General features: G+C 40.1%; 1 long non-coding RNA gene across 1 annotated transcript; it reads right to left on the reverse strand.

The window, feature by feature from the left end:
• Positions 1 to 4648: 4648 nt before the first annotated feature.
• LOC125156904 (uncharacterized) lies at positions 4649 to 13319 on the reverse strand. Its single transcript, XR_007148839.1, has 3 exons — positions 13253 to 13319; positions 7414 to 7561; positions 4649 to 4688 (listed from the first exon to the last, which is right to left on the reverse strand). It is a non-coding gene; the product is annotated as an uncharacterized LOC125156904 (long non-coding RNA).
• Between the last annotated feature and the right edge of the window lie 6190 nt (positions 13320 to 19509).

Consider the following 19509-nt stretch of genomic DNA (forward strand, 5'->3'; position numbering starts at 1 on the left):
TATGTCAATTAGGGGTTGTCTAATCTGGGCAGATGGGTTAAGAGGCTATGCCTCAAGCCATAGGTCTGACTGGGGTTGGCTCATTGCTGCTGGTTGACTCTTAACTGGTCCAAGTGTTTTCATTAGGGGTGTACTGGATACCCAGGGCAGGCTGTTCTCCTGGCCATGGCAGAGGCACAAGAGGTAAGTGGACAAAGAATCTATATAGACATTTCCCAAAGACGTTATACAAATCATCCATAAGAACGTGAAAAGTTGCTTAACATCATGAGTTATCAGGGAAATGCAAACCAAAACCACAGTGAGATGCCGCCTCACACACAATAGAATGGCCAAAATCAAAAAGATTATAGGAAGTGTTGGTGAAGATATGGAAAAAACAGTACATTGCTGGTGGGAATGTAGAGTGGTGTAGCTACTTATAAAGCATTTGACGGCCTCCTGCGTGGCTCAGTTGGTTAAGTGTCTGACTTTGGCTCAGATCATGATCTCATGGTTTGTGAGTTTGAGCTCTGCATTGGGCTCTGTGCTGACAGCTTGGAGCCTGGAGCTTGCTTCAGATTCTGTGTCTCCCTCTCTCCCTGCCCCTACCCTGATCATGCTCTGTCTCTCTGTCTCTCAAAAATAAACATTAAAAAAATAAAGCATTTGAGGAAATTGTTAAACACAGTTACTATATGATCCAGTAATTCCATTCCAAGAATTGATATGGTGATCATTGCACAACTGTGTTTTACCAAACATCATTAAATTAATTAAACTGTATATTTTACATGGGTTAATTGTACACTATGTGAATTATTTCTCAATAAAAAGTGTATACATATACACACACGTAAAAACATGCATTGCCTTTTTAAAATTATTTTTAAGTTTTATTTATTTATTTTGAGAGAGACAGAGAGCAAACGTGTGTGAGCAGGGGAAGGGCAGAAAGAGAGTGAGAGAGAATTCCAAGCAGCCTTGGCACTGTCAGCGCAGAGCCTGGTGTGTGGCTCAAACTCATGAACCGTGAGATCATGACCTGAGTGAAATCAAGAGTGAAATCAACCATCTGAGCCATCCAGGTTCCAACAAGCATTGCCTTTTAAAGTTCAGGCTTTGGGGCGCCTGGGTGGCTCAGTCGGTTGAGCGTCCGACTTCAGCTCAGGTCATGATCTCACAGTTTGTGAGTTCGGTTTGTGAGTTCGAGCCCTGCGTTGGGCTCTGTGCTGACAGCTCAGAACCTGGAGCCTGCTTCTGATTCTGCCTCCCTCTCTCTCTGCCCTTCCCCTGCTCATGCTCTGTCTCTCTCTGTCTCTCAAAAATAAATAAATGTAAAAAAAAGCATTTAAAATTTAGGCTTAGAACTGGCACACTATCACTTCTATATATATCTTCCATTAGCCAAGGCAAGTCATATGGCTGAGCCCAAATTCAAAGGGTAAGGAAATACACTTGGCCTTAATAGGAGGAACTGCAAATTCAAATGGCAGTGGGTATGGATGCAATGTGGAGTAAAGAATTTGTGTCAATAATTTAATCTAATACACTTCTCTGACCTTTCCTCCTTTTCTTATTATTCATATTTATTCATATTCTAGGGCTAATTCAGACTAGAACAACTGGTCATTACTCTATTGTGATATTCAATTCAGATACCTGAAAACAACACTTAGATAACTTTACATGTTTTCCCTTTCCTTTTAAAGATTGCATAAAGATCTATGTTCCTTTAAAATTTTTTAGACATTATTTTCTTATACTTGACTTTTTTCTGCAACATTTTTATTTTATAAAGAATCATGTTCTCAAGACATATCCTCTAGTACAATACCAGTTTTCAGGAAATAAAAACAGGTGGAGTCTACCTGTTATACAATACTTAGGACAACTTGATTGTAGTATTTCTCACTGTAATAATTCAACTGAGATTTTTAACTGATACTTCAAATAAAGAATGTAAACATTCTTGTTGGACAGCAAGAGTAGATTTCAGATAAAAGGAGCCTGGGTAGCTTGGCTGGTTAATTGTCTGACTCTTGATTTCAGTTCAGGTCACGATCTCGTAGTACATGAGATCAAGGCCAACGTTGGGCTCTGTGCTGGCAACATGGAGCCTGCTTGGGATTCTCTATCTCCTCTCTCTCTGCCCCTCCCACTAGTTCTCTCTCTCTCACTCTCTCCCTCTCAAAAATAAATAAATTTTAAATAATAAAAAACACCTGCTAAAAAAAGAAGAGTAGATTTCAGGGAAACGCAAACTCTTTGGTTGCAATGAGATTGATTGAAATAAGTGTATGAGACTGAAAAGCATCTCATGAAAGTTTATTTTTACTTAATAAAACATATACACTTTGTTTTTGTCATAGTTAGCTATTGTTAAAACATTAGATGAATCCATTTTATACTAGTTAATTTGTATTTTTCTCTACAATACCATCAAGAGCCTCTCGTGATAACAAAGAAGAGATGCTTCAGAAATAAAAAGTAATAAAGGTTAATTCTGAATCTGGTAATATATTGTAAGCTTTTGAAATGTGCATATCTTCTGATTCTGTAATTCTGCTTCTAGAAATTTATCCAAATGAAATAATCAGAGTTTGGCATAGACCCATTGTGTTGTATGTATTATGTTGACTAATATGAAATTGCCAATATTTGACCATTTGGACCTATAACAACAGAAATTATATATGTTTCAATGTGATATAAAGATGTTCATCACAGTATTAATTATGATGAAGATCACTTGGGGTAATTGAAATGTCCAACAATAAGATACTGGTTAAATAAATTATGGCAACAGATATACTAGAATTCTATGAAGTCTTTAAAATTATAATGATTTAAATGTATTTTTATTGTTACCAAATGAGTATGTTCATGATATATTATTAAGAAAAAAATGATATTACAAAACAGAACTTATAATATGATTCAATTTTATTAAAATTATATATATTTACATATATATCTATATTTAGATGAAGTGACTAGAATAATATACACCAAAATTTTCATAGCTATTCTCTCTAGGATTGTATTTTTAATTTTTACAGTCTTTATTTGGATTATCTGTATTTTTTAACTTTTGATTTTAGAGCATAATTTTAAGTTATGTAAAAATCAATTCTATAAGAAAATCATAAGTTATGATCATTTGTGGTAGGAAAAGACACAATTTTGTAACCTATTTGTTCAAATCCAGCTTGTTTGCTTGCTTGTTGGCTTCCATCCTTCCTTCCTTTCTTTCTTTTTTTTTTCCTTCCTTTCTTTCTTTTCTAATTATAGCAACTTGATTTGAGGGTTTTGTTTTATAAAGGTCAACACAGAAGCCAACCTCAGTCACATAGGCGGTAAGGGAGGGATACACTGTGGGTGGCACACAAGACCGACATTTTGTCTTCCTGAAAGCAAATGCCATGAACACCAACTACGGAGGATGTGATGGAGAACAGGCACACCCATGGAATATGACTATGCATCCCAGGACTGGGCTCCTTCAGCCTGCAGTGCACCATGAGCACATGGCACCCTGAATAGGCCCTGGGGACAGGGAACTGAAACCTTGCATTATTTTAAAGCATCATGTACAATAAAAAACTTGCATTTAGGAATCCCTATTTCCAGCTTGTAGCACTCAAAACAAGTGATGGTGCATATACAGATTTTATGAGGTATCCCTGAGCTACTTTGCCTGATAAAGTGAAAATATATTTGCTATTATTTTTACAACTTTTGCATTATAGCATAAATATTAGACAGCAATTCACTCACAGCATATTCCATTTTGAGGGAAAATATCACATAGATAATCGATCCAATAAATAAACTAAAACTTTCCATTTACTACCCATTATATTCACTCACACCCCTCATAATTAAAGAAAGTAACTTTCTTATCAAGAACTATTATATTTTTAATGTTTAAATTAGTTCATACATTTGGTAAGGTTTTTTTTTAACTGAATTTAATATTATGTTGGATAATGTCACAATAGAAAAATATTTTAAACATATTAATTAGCATTTGACTTATACTTCTTCAATTACAAAAGAAAAATATTTATTAAGTTAATTGAACATTGATCTTAATACAATTTGAACTGAATTTGACTTGTGAAATCCAAGAAGACCTGAAAAATACAAAATGGATTCATCATTATCACTAATGACATGTAACACATTTTTAATCACAGGGGAAAGGTTTGTCAACATAAACAAGATAATAAATGCATTTGCTAATTTTTCCTATACAATCAGCTTTCACCACGGTATTGGTTTTAGGTGCATATGTCTGTGTGTATATGTGTGTATATAAATCTATATGTTTATATGTGTGTAAATACCTACATTTAGATCTATCTATCTGCCTATATGTTTGTGTAGGTTGTGTGTGCATGTATACCTAGGTATATGATTGCATGTAGATGTGTGTTCAAGCATGTGCTTGAATATAAAATATAAAATGTCATGTTTATATGTATATGTTGTGTACATATGCATATCAGCCCAAGATGTAGAATGCTTTAGGACCATTCAAAACCAACTTAAATGTCAATATACTCAGAAAGAGTCCTATTAGTAATGGAAACATAAAGTTATTTCTGATTTTTGATAAGCAGGATAAAAAAAATAATGAGCCCCTTATACTTACAGTATACTTCTGAGGCATTTAAGCTTTTAAACTTGCTTTGATCACCTTGCTAGACAGAGAAAAGTAGAATTAGTTCCTGTTTAAACTGAAGTGTGTTTATTCTTCATATCTTACATTAGAACTACTAGCTCTAATAGATTTGGGGGCCCTAGGTGTTTTTCCATCTTCGTTTGGGCAGAACCAAGCCAGCCATCTACAGATGGACTTGTCAATTACAAATCAACAGGTGGATTTCATGTGTTAAGGCTGCAACATAAACATGAATGAAAATAATAATCTGACACTAAGTGGGTACATGTTGGCTGATTATCTTCCAGTACCAACAACAAATTGCCAAAAAAGAAGACCATAAGTGACCTTCCTGAAGCTTAGGGCTAACAGGAATCTGGGGATATTGTACTGCATGTTCATGGGGCTCTGGTGAGACTATACTACCTTTCAGGTTAATTTCCTCTCCCAGCTTCTTACATTGAAGGTGGTTGGGCAGGGCCCTGGAGAAATGCCCAACCTTTTATCCCAGACATTGACTTACCATAGGAGTCAACAATTACTCCAATGTAGGAAATGTTATTGTCTCTCAAGAAACAGCAAATTGTAAGGGTTTTTCAAACCTAGACTCCCAACCCTTAGGTGAGCTTAATACGTTTAGGCTAAAACTTGGAGACAGTCAAGTTCTGTACTACAAGATGCCATCTTTGAAAGGAAAGAGAGCCAGTGGTTCTATTGTGCCTGACTGGTCTGGAGAGCTGGGAGAACAGAGTCATGGGTCTGGTGGGAGGAGCCCTCTAGGCCTGCTGGCCACATGTGAACTTGTTGGTTCCTCTCAGGTATGCTGGGTAGGATGCTCTTATCTTTGGTTCCTTTGGGAGTTGGTTTCCTCAATATTAGCTCCCTTCCCTCCTCCAGAATGACTGTGTTGGTTCAGCACAATTGTTGGAAGAGCCTGGCTTCAGTTCCCCAGTATTTTTCTCAGCATTTGCTATACTCTGATATCATTGTACTCATTGCCCACTTTACATTCCAAGAATCCTAGAATTTGGAGAAGCCCCTCTGAGATTATCTAATCGAATCTCCCAGCCAGGGCAGATGTCCATATGAAAAGTCAGGCAGATTATTCTCTTTTGTGACACAGGGTAAAATAATATTCTCATTCTCTCTCCAGTCTTGCTGTCCTCCCTCCCCCTCCCCAGTACTGTCACTTGTACAGAACAGACTGTGTTCTGCCACTGTATTTCATTATTTGGATATTTATTTATTTTTGAGAGACAGAGCACAAGTAGGGGAGGAGGAGAGAGAGAGACAGAGAGAGAATCTGAAGCAGGCTCCAGGCTCTGAGCTGTCAGCACAGAGCCCAACGCGGGGCTCGAACTCATGAACTGCAAGATCCTGACCCGAGCCAAAGTCAGAAGCTCAACCGACAGAGCCACCCAGGCATCCTGTATTTCATTATTTGGAAACCACCACCCTCCACTTCCCCAAATTGGACCATCGTAAGTAGTCACAAAAAGCATCCTTTTCCCCCAAGGTGCCATTAGATCTAGACCTCTTTTGGGTAAGTTCTATTCCTTATTGCTAGCCAACGAGTCTAGGCACTGTTATATTGCTAGAAAAGCCCTGAGGGTGTGGCCTCCATCCCTGACCATACTGCTGCCAGAGAGAGTTTCCAAAAACATGGGTCTCTTCTACTCAAAAGCCTTCAATAACTCTCCATTACCAACAGAATGAAGACAACACGTCTTAGCTAGGCACTCAAGGCCTCCCCAAAGTTGTTTTGTATAATAGTGTTATTTCTCAAATACTGTTCCCAACCCCAACTTTGCTCCCCTTTATTCCCACACATAATTTGAACTGACTTGCCTCTTTTTTTTTTCAAGCTGCTCCCACTGCTAGAAATTCTCTGCCCACCATCTTTGTCAGTTGAAATCCCATTTATCCTTCAAGGTTCAAGTAATTGTCCCCTCTTCTCTGAAGCATCCCCCAATCTTTCCATTCAAAATAATCACTTCCTCCCCAGGACCTTCCAACAACATTCTTTAGCAACCCTGGTGGCACTTGCCTAATATCTTACTGGCTATTGTCTGCTACTGCAGGGCAAGGACTAAGTCTGCATTGTGTCTGTAGCCTCCATGGTGTCCGTCACAGTGTCATGCAACACTGGGCTCTCCATTTGGGGCTTGACGAGGCTCTACATGATCTGGCTTTTGCCTAATACCTTATCCATATCTCCAGCCACTTTCCTCCTTTCTGCAGCTTCACTGGCCTTATGTCAATGCTTCAAAAATGCTAAGTGCTTTCCTACCTTGGGGCTTTTGCCCACACAGTCCTCCCTGCCTGAAATGCTTTTCCATCTTTTCTTCATCTGGTCAACTCCTGCTCATCCTTCTCACCTCAGCTTAAAACATTAGTTCTCAAGGAAGCCCGCCTGGAACTCTCAGAAAAACAAAAACAAAAACAAAAACAGAAACAAAAACAAAAACAAAACAAACAAAAAAAAACTATACATTTATCACCCCATCAGGCATCTCATAAGCTTGTAGTCATAGAAGAAGTGAATGATGGAGAGTGGAAGTCTCAAAACAGACCCACCTTTTCCTTCCACCCCATGACTAGGAAATGCACAGTAACTGCCTGCCCCGTGGGCTGTCAGTCAGAAGTGACTATCTTGGATTTAAAGGATAGACAAGACCTGCTCCTTCACTAGGATGCCCAGCCCTCCCAAGACTAATTCCTTGCCCCTTTGAGCACAAATGGTTCTTAAGACTCTTCCAAGTTACCTGCTTATCATTGAGAAGAGGAGCAAAATGTGTCAGAAAGAAGGGTCTGGCCAGATGGAGCCTAAAGCTTCATTTGTTATTGCAAAGCTTCTTGTCTTGGAACTTCATGATGTCTTAGTCCTCAGTGATCACCAATTTGAGATCATAACTATGCAATAAGAGTAAAAGATAAAGTTAGAGAAACTCAGGTGGGGGGCGGAGGGTGGAAAACAAAGCATATATAGGAGCAGTATCTATAATGAGGCAGATCAGGGCAGAGTTATGGCATTCTAATTTTATCGATTCTGGAAGGGCTTTCCATCACTTTCTAGTGCTTCTGAGTTGTGAAAATTGCCTAAAATTAGCCTTCTAGGCAAAGGTTACAAATTGGCAGTTGTAGGCTGAATCTGGTTCTCAGACTTGTTTTAGTTGGCCACCACAGTGTTGATAAAATATATTTGAATTAGTTTCCAACATTTAAGGATTGGAAGATTTCATATACTTTTTTTTTTTTTTTTTTTTTTTTTAGTTTTGGATTCTCTTGAAAAACTGGAGAATCTGGCAGCCCAACCCCACATTTCCATCTAGCAACAGTCAGCTGGAGCTAAGTGTGGCCATCCCCTCTGGATGAGACTTATTCTTCCTTGGTTCTTCACAGTCCCCATCTGGTTTGCTTCCCTAAATTTTACCTGCCTGGCTCAGTAGGCATTTGAGTTTGCACCCTTGATATTTTTTTAAAGTTTTATTATAGGAACATATACAAAAGCAGAGAGAATCATATGAGGAACCCCAAGCACTCATCACCCAGTTTGAATAACTGTCATTCATAGCCAATATTATTACATCAATGCCCTCACCCATTATCTGATACTCCTATCCCCCACTGGATTATTTTGAAGCAAATCCAGACATCATATCAGACATCATACCATTTTATCACTAAATATCTCAATATGTATCTCTAAAAGACAAGACTTTTTTTTATAAACAGAACCATAGTTTCATTATCACAGCCAAAATATTATCAATTCTTTATTATAATCAAATATCCACTGTGCTAACTTTTAAAAACCGTTTATTTATTTGAGAGAGAGAGAGAGAGAGTGCGAGAGTGCGCACACATGTGTGGGGGTGGGAAGGGGCAGAGAAAGAGGGGGACTCTTGGCTTTTCATCCTAAGAGCTAACTTATCATATACTCAAAAACAAGTGCCTAGTGAGGCCAGGAAATATTTTCTGGACTTTAAGGGAGCAGCACATGTTTGAGAGTATCAAAGCAGGCTCTGTGCTGACAGCAGAGAACCCAATGCAGAGCTCAAACTCACAAAACCATGAGCTCATGGCCTGAGCCGAAGTTGGACGCTTAACCTACTGCACCACCCAGGCACCCCCACTCTGTTAACTTTTTAATTATTTTCCATGTTATTCACCTCATCTGATTTCCTTTCTCTTTCTTTGGGGAAGAAATAAGAATGGGAAGCGTTGGTCTAGGAAAGGGTGATGGGAATAGAAATATGAATATTATATTCTGATCTCTAGAAAGTAATAGATGGAATGATTCCTTATGACTTCATAACACATTTATCTCTTTATATGGGTTCTGCGGTCATAATTTTGTATGAGACAGATACAGAAGGTTAAGTAGCTTGTTCAATTACAAACATAGTAAAAGAGCTGTGACAAGAACTCAGACCACCTGACTCCCAGGTGGGAGTTGTGCCATATAGGAAAGGTGACATGACAGGTTATATTGTGATGATAGAAGACAGTATGGAGTAATAGCAGTGAAGATTTTCTGAGTGCTTACTCTGTGGCTAGGAGTTGTGCGAGGTACCTAAGTCATATTAGTATTATTTATCCTTCTTATCAGTTCTCTATTCTTCCAGTCTTATAGAGAAAGACGCTAAATACATAGACATTAAGTAACTTTCCCAGGAACAAACACTTAGAACAAACAATTGGCAGAACTAGAATTGGAAGCCAGATCACTCTAACCCTAGCATCCCAGTGCTTTACTACTGTATTAAACTTGACATGGCAAGGGCTTTGGAGTTGGACAAACGTGACTCTGAATCCTAGCTTTTATTCACTTTGTGACTGTGGGTAACAACTTCCTCATCTTCAAGTAAGGATAATAGTACCTAACTCTTAAGGTTAATGTGATGATGAAACAAAATCATCCATTTAAATTATTTAGCACATCACTTTGCACAGAGTAAAGGCTCAATAAATGAAAGCTACCAAGAGGGGGTGGTTTATAGTACTATCTCGACCAATGTGCCCAAGAAAAAAGGAAATTTGATTCCTTCTCTGACCAGCCCCTTAGGCTAGTCCCATTTTATATAATCCCAGCAATATGTGGTTCATGATTCATGTTTTCATACATTTTTTATATGTGAAATACAATTAAATTACATTTTATACTTCAAAATGAAAGTGCATTCTCATACTAAAGATTTTAATTGTCAGAGACACAATAGGTTTGATGTGGAAATTCCAAATTCAGTCTGCCACAAGCTGGATGGACTCTTGGCTTTTCATCCTAAGAGGTAACCTATCATATGCTCAAAAACTAGTGCCTAGTGCGGCCAGAAAATATTTTCTGGAATTTAAGGGAGCAGTGCATGTTTGAGAAAGTCTTGGGATGGTGTGAAAATTTTACAGATCTGATAGACCTGAAGCAAGGCTATAATGGGAGTGTGATTTCAAGCTCCCCTGTCCTCTTTCCCTCATCTCTGAGTACCTACAGGTTCCCCAGTGTTTTAAGGATGAAGGCAGAAGCACAAAAAGTGGGCAAGCAGGAATAAACAAAGTGGTACAGAATGTACCAAGCAGAAACAACCCATTTCTAGAAAGATGTCTCCAATGTTCTGGGACACAGAAAAGGCAAGGGCCAAGGCTAGGCCTACTAATGTTTGCTGGCCTCAGGAAAAGAAGGTTAAGGGCAGAGAGCACCAGGATCAGTGTAAGGGGACTCCCTTGCACAGCTTTCACTTGGCTAATGTTTTAGATTCCTATGGCTGCTGTAATGTATTATCACAAACTGGCTTAGAACACATCTTTATTATCTTATAGCTCTGTAGGTTAGAAGTCCAGTATGAGTCTCCCTAGGCTCAAGTCAAGGTGTCAGCAGAGCTGTGTGTTCCCTTGTGGAGGCTCTGGGAACTAATATGCTTCCTTGTTGTTTCCAGCCTACATTCTTTGATTCATGACCCCTTTCTTCCATCTTCAAAGCCAGTGATGGCCATTTGAGTCCTTTTCACATCTCATAGCTCTGACCTACTCTTCTGTGTTCTTCTTTTACTTTTAAGGATCCTGTACTTACATTGGGCCCACCCGGATAAACCAGATCATCTTCCTATTTTATTTTATTTTAAATTTTTTTAATGTTTATTTATTTTTTTATTTTTGAGAGAGAGACAGAGCATGAGTAAGGGAGGGGCAGAGAGAGAGAGACACAGAATCCAAAGCAGGCTCCAGGCTCCAAGCTGCCAGCACAGAGCCCCATGTGGAGCTCGAATTCACCAACCATGAGGTCATGACCTGAGCTGAAGTCAGCTGCTTAACCAACTGAGCCACCCAGGCACCCCAATCATCTTCCTATTTTAAAGTCAGCTGATTAACAACCTTAATTATATCTTCTACCTTAATTCTCCATTGCCATGTAACATAACATATTCACTATTCTGGGGAATAAGGCATGGACATCCTTGGGAGGAGGTTATTACTCTGCTTACCACAGCTACCAAATGTCACAGAAAGAATTGGCCTCTGTTATTGAAGACAAAATAGATTAGGGGTGCCTGAGTGGCTTAGTAGGTTAAGCACCCGATTCTTGGTGTCAGCTCAGGTCATAATCTCACAGTTTGTGGGTTCGAGCCCCACGTAGGGTTCTGCACTGGCAGTGCAGAGCTTGCTTGGGATTCTCTGTGTCTCTCTCCCTTGCTCTCTCTCTCTCTCTCAAAATAAGTAAATAAATGAATTAAAAAAAACAGAATACATTAGGGGCAGGTGTGAGTTTTCAGCAATACTGACAAAATATTTAAAATTCAGGTGTTATTTATAAAATGGCCCACTATGGATCTGTTCTTAAATGGAAAGACAGCATATTTGTAAATATGACAATTTGCTCCCAATGATTTTCTAAATTTAACACAATTTCAGTTAAAAAGGAAAAATATGGAGGCGCCTGGGTGGCTCAGTCAGTTGAGCATCCGACTCTTGATTTGGGCTCAGGTCATGATCTCGCGGTTTGTGAGTTCGAGCCCCATGTTAGACTCTGTGCTGAACTTGAAGCCTGCTTAAGATTCTTTCTCTCCCTCCCACTGTCCCTCTCCCTTGCTCTCACATGCACACTCACTCTCTCTCTAAAAAAAGGAAAAATATGCAAGAAAACAAAAAGACTAGTCTAAAGAGTAAGAAATGAAGATTCATCTCATCACACATTAGAACAAGCTATAAAGCAGTAATCTTTAAGACTGTGATGTTGGCTCATAAGTGAAATATTTATCAGTGGAACAGAGGAGAGGGATTGGAAATAGCTTTTAGCATACATAACATGAACAGATGTCAAATATGCACCATAAAACGATGAGCAAAATATTGTATATTTAATAAGTGCTTTGAAACAACTGGATAGTGATGGGAAAAGCTAATTTAGAATTATGCATCTTCCACTATCTGGCACAAATGATCTCATCTGGGATTTTAACTGAGGTAAAATCAGGTAAAATCATATCTAAAGAATAGAATAGACTATCCTTCATGAGCACAACTATTTGATAAAACAGAATCCTGACTATGGGGAAGAAAACAATTTGCAGAACAAAAGGCACACAGAATAAGTCAACACTTGTAAAAAATGTAAACCTCATTATGCGACAAGGAAGTATAAATACAACAAAGTACCATTTTATACCCATTTAATCCACCAAAACATTGTTTTGAAAGATAAAATCCCAATATTCGTGAGGCTGTGGGTAAATACATGTGTTGGCACTGGTGATCATAGTAACACAGTAGGCAACATTTATTGTGCCCATCTTCCCCATAATATTGCTGTGCAGAAGTAATTTTATTTTCCACATCTCATAATTGAGGCAACTGTGATTTAGGGAGGTGGAGTAACTAGTCTATCCCCACATAGCTAGTATAGGCAGAACCAGCCTAACAACGTTTTGTTGAAGTCCAAACCCTGTGTTCTTAACTAAAAGCCTGTGTACACTGCCTTCCATAGCAATATGTAGCTAGAGCAATGAAGAAATCCTTACCCTCTGACTATTGTATTCCCGACCCCAGAACTTTGGCCTGAGAAAAAAATTTCAAAGAAAAAAAGATTATATATATATACATAATCTCTCTCTGCCTACAAAGATGTTTAGTAATTCAACAAGTAGCTACTGATTGATCATCATCAGAAAAAAAAACATAAATGAATGATAGTATATGAATGCAAACATGAAAATGATCAATGTGAAGACTATGATAAAATGTGGAAAATAGTTATGAAATACTAAGTAAAAAATGGAGCACACTATTGGCTATCCTCCATGTAGAAACAAACAGTTGGTCATAGGGTGAGATTAAGAGGTAAATTTTGTCAGATTATGAGATTTGGGATGGGAACTGGGGGGAAACTTTCAGTAGGAACGTTTGCAGTGGGGACACCTACTGCTTGACTTTTGCGAAACCAGACTGCACATTTTTGTATTGATTCTCTATAGAAGCCAACTTTGCAAAAATGGTCTGTGTGCCCCAAGGTTGGTGGGTAAACGCTTTAATCTCTGAGAGAACACCCCCTTACCGCCGCCCCCCGCCCCTCGCCCTCCGCCCTAGAGTGGCCTTGGCTGATGCTGCTCTTACCCGGTTTCCAGGGAGCAGCCTGTGCTTCTCAGTGGGAAGTTAGGAGACGAAGGGACGCGCAGGCAAGTAGGTGCTCGGGCGGTCAGTGGCTTTGCGCTTGCGAAGGGCAGCTCCTGTGATAGCTCAGCTCAGCCCAACCCAGAGGAAGGAATAATTTTCAGTTTCACGTCACTACACTGATCCTTTTTATGACGGAGTTAAATCCTGTGTCATGGGCTACGGGGGCATTCATACTACATTCACTATCCACTTTTTGCAAGCAGAAACCCTCTAGTGGCCAAAGCCGGCAGGCAGAGCAGAACAGGAGTCGGGGTTCTGGAAAGGTGGGGGGTGGGACTGGAAGAGGAGGGGGTTGGAGCGGCTGGGGTGGGGACCTTTTTTATAGTTTGTGTCCATTTGAATTTGTAGGTCCTTGCCAGTTATGGCATTAATTGTTTAAGAGATTGAAAATACTAAAATGATTTTTTAATCACTAATTTGTTTTTGAAAAGATTTTAAAAAATTAATTTCGAATGGTTGGCAAGATGGCGGCTTAGGAGGACGCTGGGCTCACCGCACGTCCTGCTGATCACTTAGATTCCATCTACACCTGCCTAAATAACCCAGAAAACTGCCAGAGGATTAGCAGAACAGAGTCGCCGGAGCCAAACGCAGACGAGAGGCCCACGGAAGAGGGTAGGAAGGGCGGCGAGGCGGTGCGCGCTCCACGGACTGGCGGGAGGGAGCCGGGGCGGAGGGGCGGCTCGCCGGCCAAGCAGAGCCCCCGAGTCTGGCTGGCAAAAGCGGAGGGGCCTGACGGACTGTGTTCCCACAACAAGCGCGACTTAGCGTCTGGGAGGTCATAAGTTAACAGCTCTGCTCGGAAAGCGGGAAGGCTGGAGGACAAAGGGAGGGAGAGCTGCTGAGCCCCCTGACAACAGAGCTCAGTTTGGTGGGGAACAAAGGCGCTCGCCAGCGCCATCTCCCCCGCCCATCCCCCAGCCAAAATCCCAAAGAGAACCAGTTCCTGCCAGGGAACTTGCTCGCTCCTCGCAAACACCCAACTCTGCGCTTCTGCGGAGCCAAACCTCCGGCAGCGGATCTGACTCCCTCCCGCTGCCACAGGGCCCCTCCTGAAGTGGATCACCTAAGGAGAAGCGATCTAAGCCTGCCCCTCCTGCCCCCGTGCATCTTGCCTACCCACCCCAGCTAATACGCCAGATCCCCAGCATCACAAGCCTGGCAGGGTGCAAGTAGCCCAGATGAGCCACACCACCCCACAGTGAATCCCGCCCCTAGGAGAGGGGAAGAGAAGGCACACACCAGTCTGACTGTGGCCCCAGCGGTGGGCTGGGGGCAGACATCAGGTCTGACTGCGGCCCCGCCCACCAACTCCAGTTATACACCACAGCACAGGGGAAGTGCCCTGCAGGTCCTCACCATGCCAGGGACTATCCAAAATGACCAAGCAGAAGAATTCCCCTCAGAAGAATCTCCAGGAAATAACAACAGCTAATGAGCTGATCAAAAAGGACTTAAATAATATAACAGAAAGTGAATTTAGAATAATAGTCATAAAATTAATCGCTGGGCTTGAAAACAGTATACAGGACAGCAGAGAATCTCTTGCTACAGAGATCAGTAAGGAACAGTCACGAGGAGCTGAAAAATGCTTTAAACGAAATGCATAACAAAATGGAAACCACCACAGCTCGGCTTGAAGAGGCAGAGGAGAGAATAGGTGAACTAGAAGATAAAGTTATGGAAAAAGAGGAAGCTGAGAAAAAGAGAGATAAAAAAATCCAGGAGTATGAGGGGAAATTTAGAGAACTAAGTGATACACTAAAAAGAAATAATATACGCATAATCGGTATCCCAGAGGAGGAAGAGAGAGGGAAAGGTGCTGAAGGGGTACTTGAAGAAATAATAGCTGAGAACTTCCCTGAACTGGGGAAGGAAAAAGGCATTGAAATCCAAGAGGCACAGAGAACTCCCTTCAGACGTAACTTGAATCGATCTTCTGCACGACATATCATAGTGAAACTGGCAAAATACAAGGATAAAGAGAAAATTCTGAAAGCAGCAAGGGATAAACGTGCCCTCACATATAAAGGGAGACCTATAAGACTCGTGACTGATCTCTCTTTTGAAACTTGGCAGGCCAGAAAGAATTGGCACGAGATTTTCAGGGTGCTAGACAGAAAAAATATGCGGCCAAGAATCCTTTATCCAGCAAGTCTGTCATTTAGAATAGAAGGAGAGATAAAGGTCTTCCCAAACAAAGAAAAACTGAAGGAATTTGTCACCACTAAACCAGCCCTACAAGAGATCCTAAGGGGGACCCTGTGAGACAAAGTACCAGAGACATCACTACAAGCATACATCATACAGACATCACAATGACTCTAAACCCGTATCTTTCTATAATAACACTGAATGTAAATGGATTAAATGCGCCAACCAAAAGACATAGGGTATCAGAATGGATAAAAAAACAAGACCCATCTATTTGCTGTCTACAAGAGACTCATTTTAGACCTGAGGACACCTTTAGATTGAGAGTGAGGGGATGGAGAACTACTTATCATGTGACTGGAAGCCAAAAGAAAGCTGGAGTAGCCATACTTATATCAGACAAACTAGACTTTAAATTAAAGGCTGTAACAAGAGATGAAGAAGGACATTATATAATAGTTACAGGGTCTATCCATCAGGAAGAGCTAACAATTATAAATGTCTATGCGCCGAATACCGGAGCCCCCAAATATATAAAACAATTACTCATAAACATAAGCAACCTTATTGATAAGAATGTGGTAATTGCAGGGGACTTTAACACCCCACTTACAGAAATGGATAGATCATCTAGACACACGGTCAATAAAGACACAAGGGCCCTGAATGAGACATTGGATCAGATGGACTTGACAGATATATTTAGAACTCTGAATCCCGAAGCAACAGAATATACTTTCTTCTCGAGTGCACATGGAACATTCTCCAAGATAGATCATATACTGGGTCACAAAACAGCCCTTCATAAGTTTAAAAGAATTGAAATTATACCATGCTTACTTTCAGACCACAATGCTATGAAGCTTGAAATCAACCACAGAAAAAAGTCTGGAAAACCTCCAAAAGCATGGAGGTTAAAGAATACCCTACTAACGAATGAGTGGGTCAACCAGGCAATTACAGAAGAAATTAAAAAATATATGGAAACAAACGAAAATGAAAATACAACAATCCAAACGCTTTGGGACGCAGCAAAGGCAGTCCTGAGAGGAAAATACATTGCAATCCAGGCCTATCTCAACAAACAAGAAAAATCCCAAATACAAAATCTAACAGCACACCTAAAGGAACTAGAAGCAGAACAGCAAAGGCAGCCTAAACCCAGCAGAAGAAGAGAAATAATAAAGATCAGAGCAGAAATAAACAATATAGAATCTAAAAAAACTGTAGAGCAGATCAACGAAACCAAGAGTTAGTTTTTTGAAAAAATAAACAAAATTGACAAACCTCTAGCCAGGCTTCTCAAAAAGAAAAGGGAGATGACCCAAATAGATAAAATCATGAATGAAAATGGAATTATCACAACCAATCCCTCAGAGATACAATTATCAGGGAATACTATGAAAAATTATATGCCAACAAATTGGACAACCTGGAAGAAATGGACAAATTCCTGAACACCCACACTCTTCCAAAACTCAATCAGGAGGAAATAGAAAGCTTGAACAGACCCATAACCAGCGAAGAAATGGAATCGGTTATCAAAAATCTCCCAACAAATAAGAGTCCAGGACCAGATGGCTTCCCAGGGGAGTTCTACCAGACGTTTAAAGCAGAGATAATACCTATCCTTCTCAAGCTATTCCAAGAAATAGAAAGGGAAGGAAAACTTCCAGACTCATTCTATGAAGCCAGTATTACTTTGATTCCTAAACCAGACAGAGACCCAGTAAAAAAAGAGAACTACAGGCCAATATCCCTGATGAATATGGATGCAAAAATTCTCAATAAGATACTAGCAAATCAAATTCAACGGCATATACAAAGAATTATTCACCATGATCAAGTGGGATTCATTCCTGGCATGCAGGGCTGGTTCAACATTCGCAAATCAATCAACGTGATACATCACATTAACAAAAAAAAGAGAAGAACCATATGATCCTGTCAATCGATGCAGAAAAGGCCTTCGACAAAATCCAGCACCCTTTCTTAATAAAAACCCTTGAGAAAGTCGGGATAGAAGGAACATACTTAAAGATCATAAAAGCCATTTTTGAAAAGCCCACAGCTAACATCATCCTCAATGGGGAAAAACTGAGAGCTTTTTCCCTGAGATCAGGAACACAAGAATGCCCACTCTCACCGCTGCTGTTTAACATAGTGCTGGAAGTTCTAGCATCAGCAATCAGACAACAAAAGGAAATCAAAGGCATCAAAATTGGCAAAGATGAAGTCAAGCTTTCGCTTTTTGCAGATGACATGATATTATACATGGAAAATCCGATAGACTCCACCAAAAGTCTGCTAGAACTGATACATGAATTCAGCAAAGTTGCAGGATACAAAATCAATGGACAGAAATCAGTTGCATTCTTATACACTAACAATGAAGCAACAGAAAGACAAATAAAGAAACTGATCCCATTCACAATTGCACCAAGAAGCATAAAATACCTAGGAATAAATCTAACCAAAGATGTAAAGGATCTGTATGTTGAAAACTATAGAAAGCTTATGAAGGAAATTGAAGAAGATTTAAAGAAATGGAAAGACATTCCCTGCTCATGGATTGGAAAAATAAATATTGTCAAAATGTCAATACTACCCAAAGCTATCTACACATTCAATGCAATCCCAATCAAAATTGCACCAGCATTCTTCTCGAAACTAGAACAAGCAATCCTAAAATTCATATGGAACCACAAAAGGCCCCGAATAGCCAAAGGAATTTTGAAGAAGAAGACCAAAGCAGGAGGCATCCCAATCCCAGACTTTAGCCTCTACTACAAAGCTGTCATCATCAAGACAGCATGGTATTGGCACAAAAACAGACACATAGACCAATGGAATAGAATAGAAACCCCAGAACTAGACCCACAAACGTGTGGCCAACTCATCTTTGACAAAGCAGGAAAGAACATCCAATGGAAAAAAGACAGCCTCTTTAACAAATGGTGCTGGGAGAACTGGACAGCAACATGCAGAAGGTTGAAACTAGACCACTTTCTCACACCATTCACAAAAATAAACTCAAAATAGATAAAGGACCTAAATGTGAGACAGGAAACCATCAAAACCCTAGAGGAGAAAGCAGGAAAAGACCTCTCTGACCTCAGCCGTAGCAATATTTTACTCGACACATCCCCAAAGGCAAGGGAATTAAAAGCAAAAGTGAATTACTGGGACCTTATGAAGATCAAAAGCTTCTGCACAGAAAAGGAAACAACCAACAAAACTAAAAGGCAACCAACGGAATGGGAAAAGATATTCGCAAATGACATATCGGACAAAGGGCTAGTATCCAAAATCTATAAAGAGCTCACCAAACTCCACACCCGAAAAACAAATAACCCAGCGAAGAAATGGGCAGAAAACATGAATAGACACTTCTCTAAAGAAGACATCCGGATGGCCAACAGGCACATGAAAAGATGTTCAGCGTCGCTCCTTATCAGGGAAATACAAATCAAAACCACACTCAGGTATCACCTCACGCCAGTCAGAGTGGCCAAAATGAACAAATCAGGAGACTGTAGATGCTGGAGAGGATGTGGAGAAACGGGAACCCTCTTGCACTGTTGGTGGGAATGCAAATTGGTGCAGCCACTCTGGAAAGCAGGGTGGAGGTTCCTCAGAAAATTAAAAATAGACCTACCCTATGACCCAGCAATAGCACTGCTAGGAATTTATCCAAGGGATACAGGAGTACTGATGCATAGGGGCACTTGTACCCCAATGTTCATAGCAGCACTCTCAACAATAGCCAAATTATGGAAAGAGCCTAAATGTCCATCAACTGATGAATGGATAAAGAAATTGTGGTTTATATACACAATGGAATATTACGTGGCAATGAGAAAAAATGAAATATGTCCTTTTGTAGCAACGTGGTTGGAACTGGAGAGTGTGATGCTAAGTGAAATAAGCCATACAGTGAAAGACAGATACCATATGGTTTCACTCTTATGTGCATCCTGAGAAACTTAACAGGAACCCATGGGGGAGGGGAAGGGGAAAAAAAAAAAGAGGTTAGAATGGGA

This window comes from Prionailurus viverrinus, chromosome X, assembly GCF_022837055.1.
Source record: "Prionailurus viverrinus isolate Anna chromosome X, UM_Priviv_1.0, whole genome shotgun sequence".
In the NCBI taxonomy this organism is placed as follows: Eukaryota; Metazoa; Chordata; class Mammalia; order Carnivora; family Felidae; genus Prionailurus; species Prionailurus viverrinus.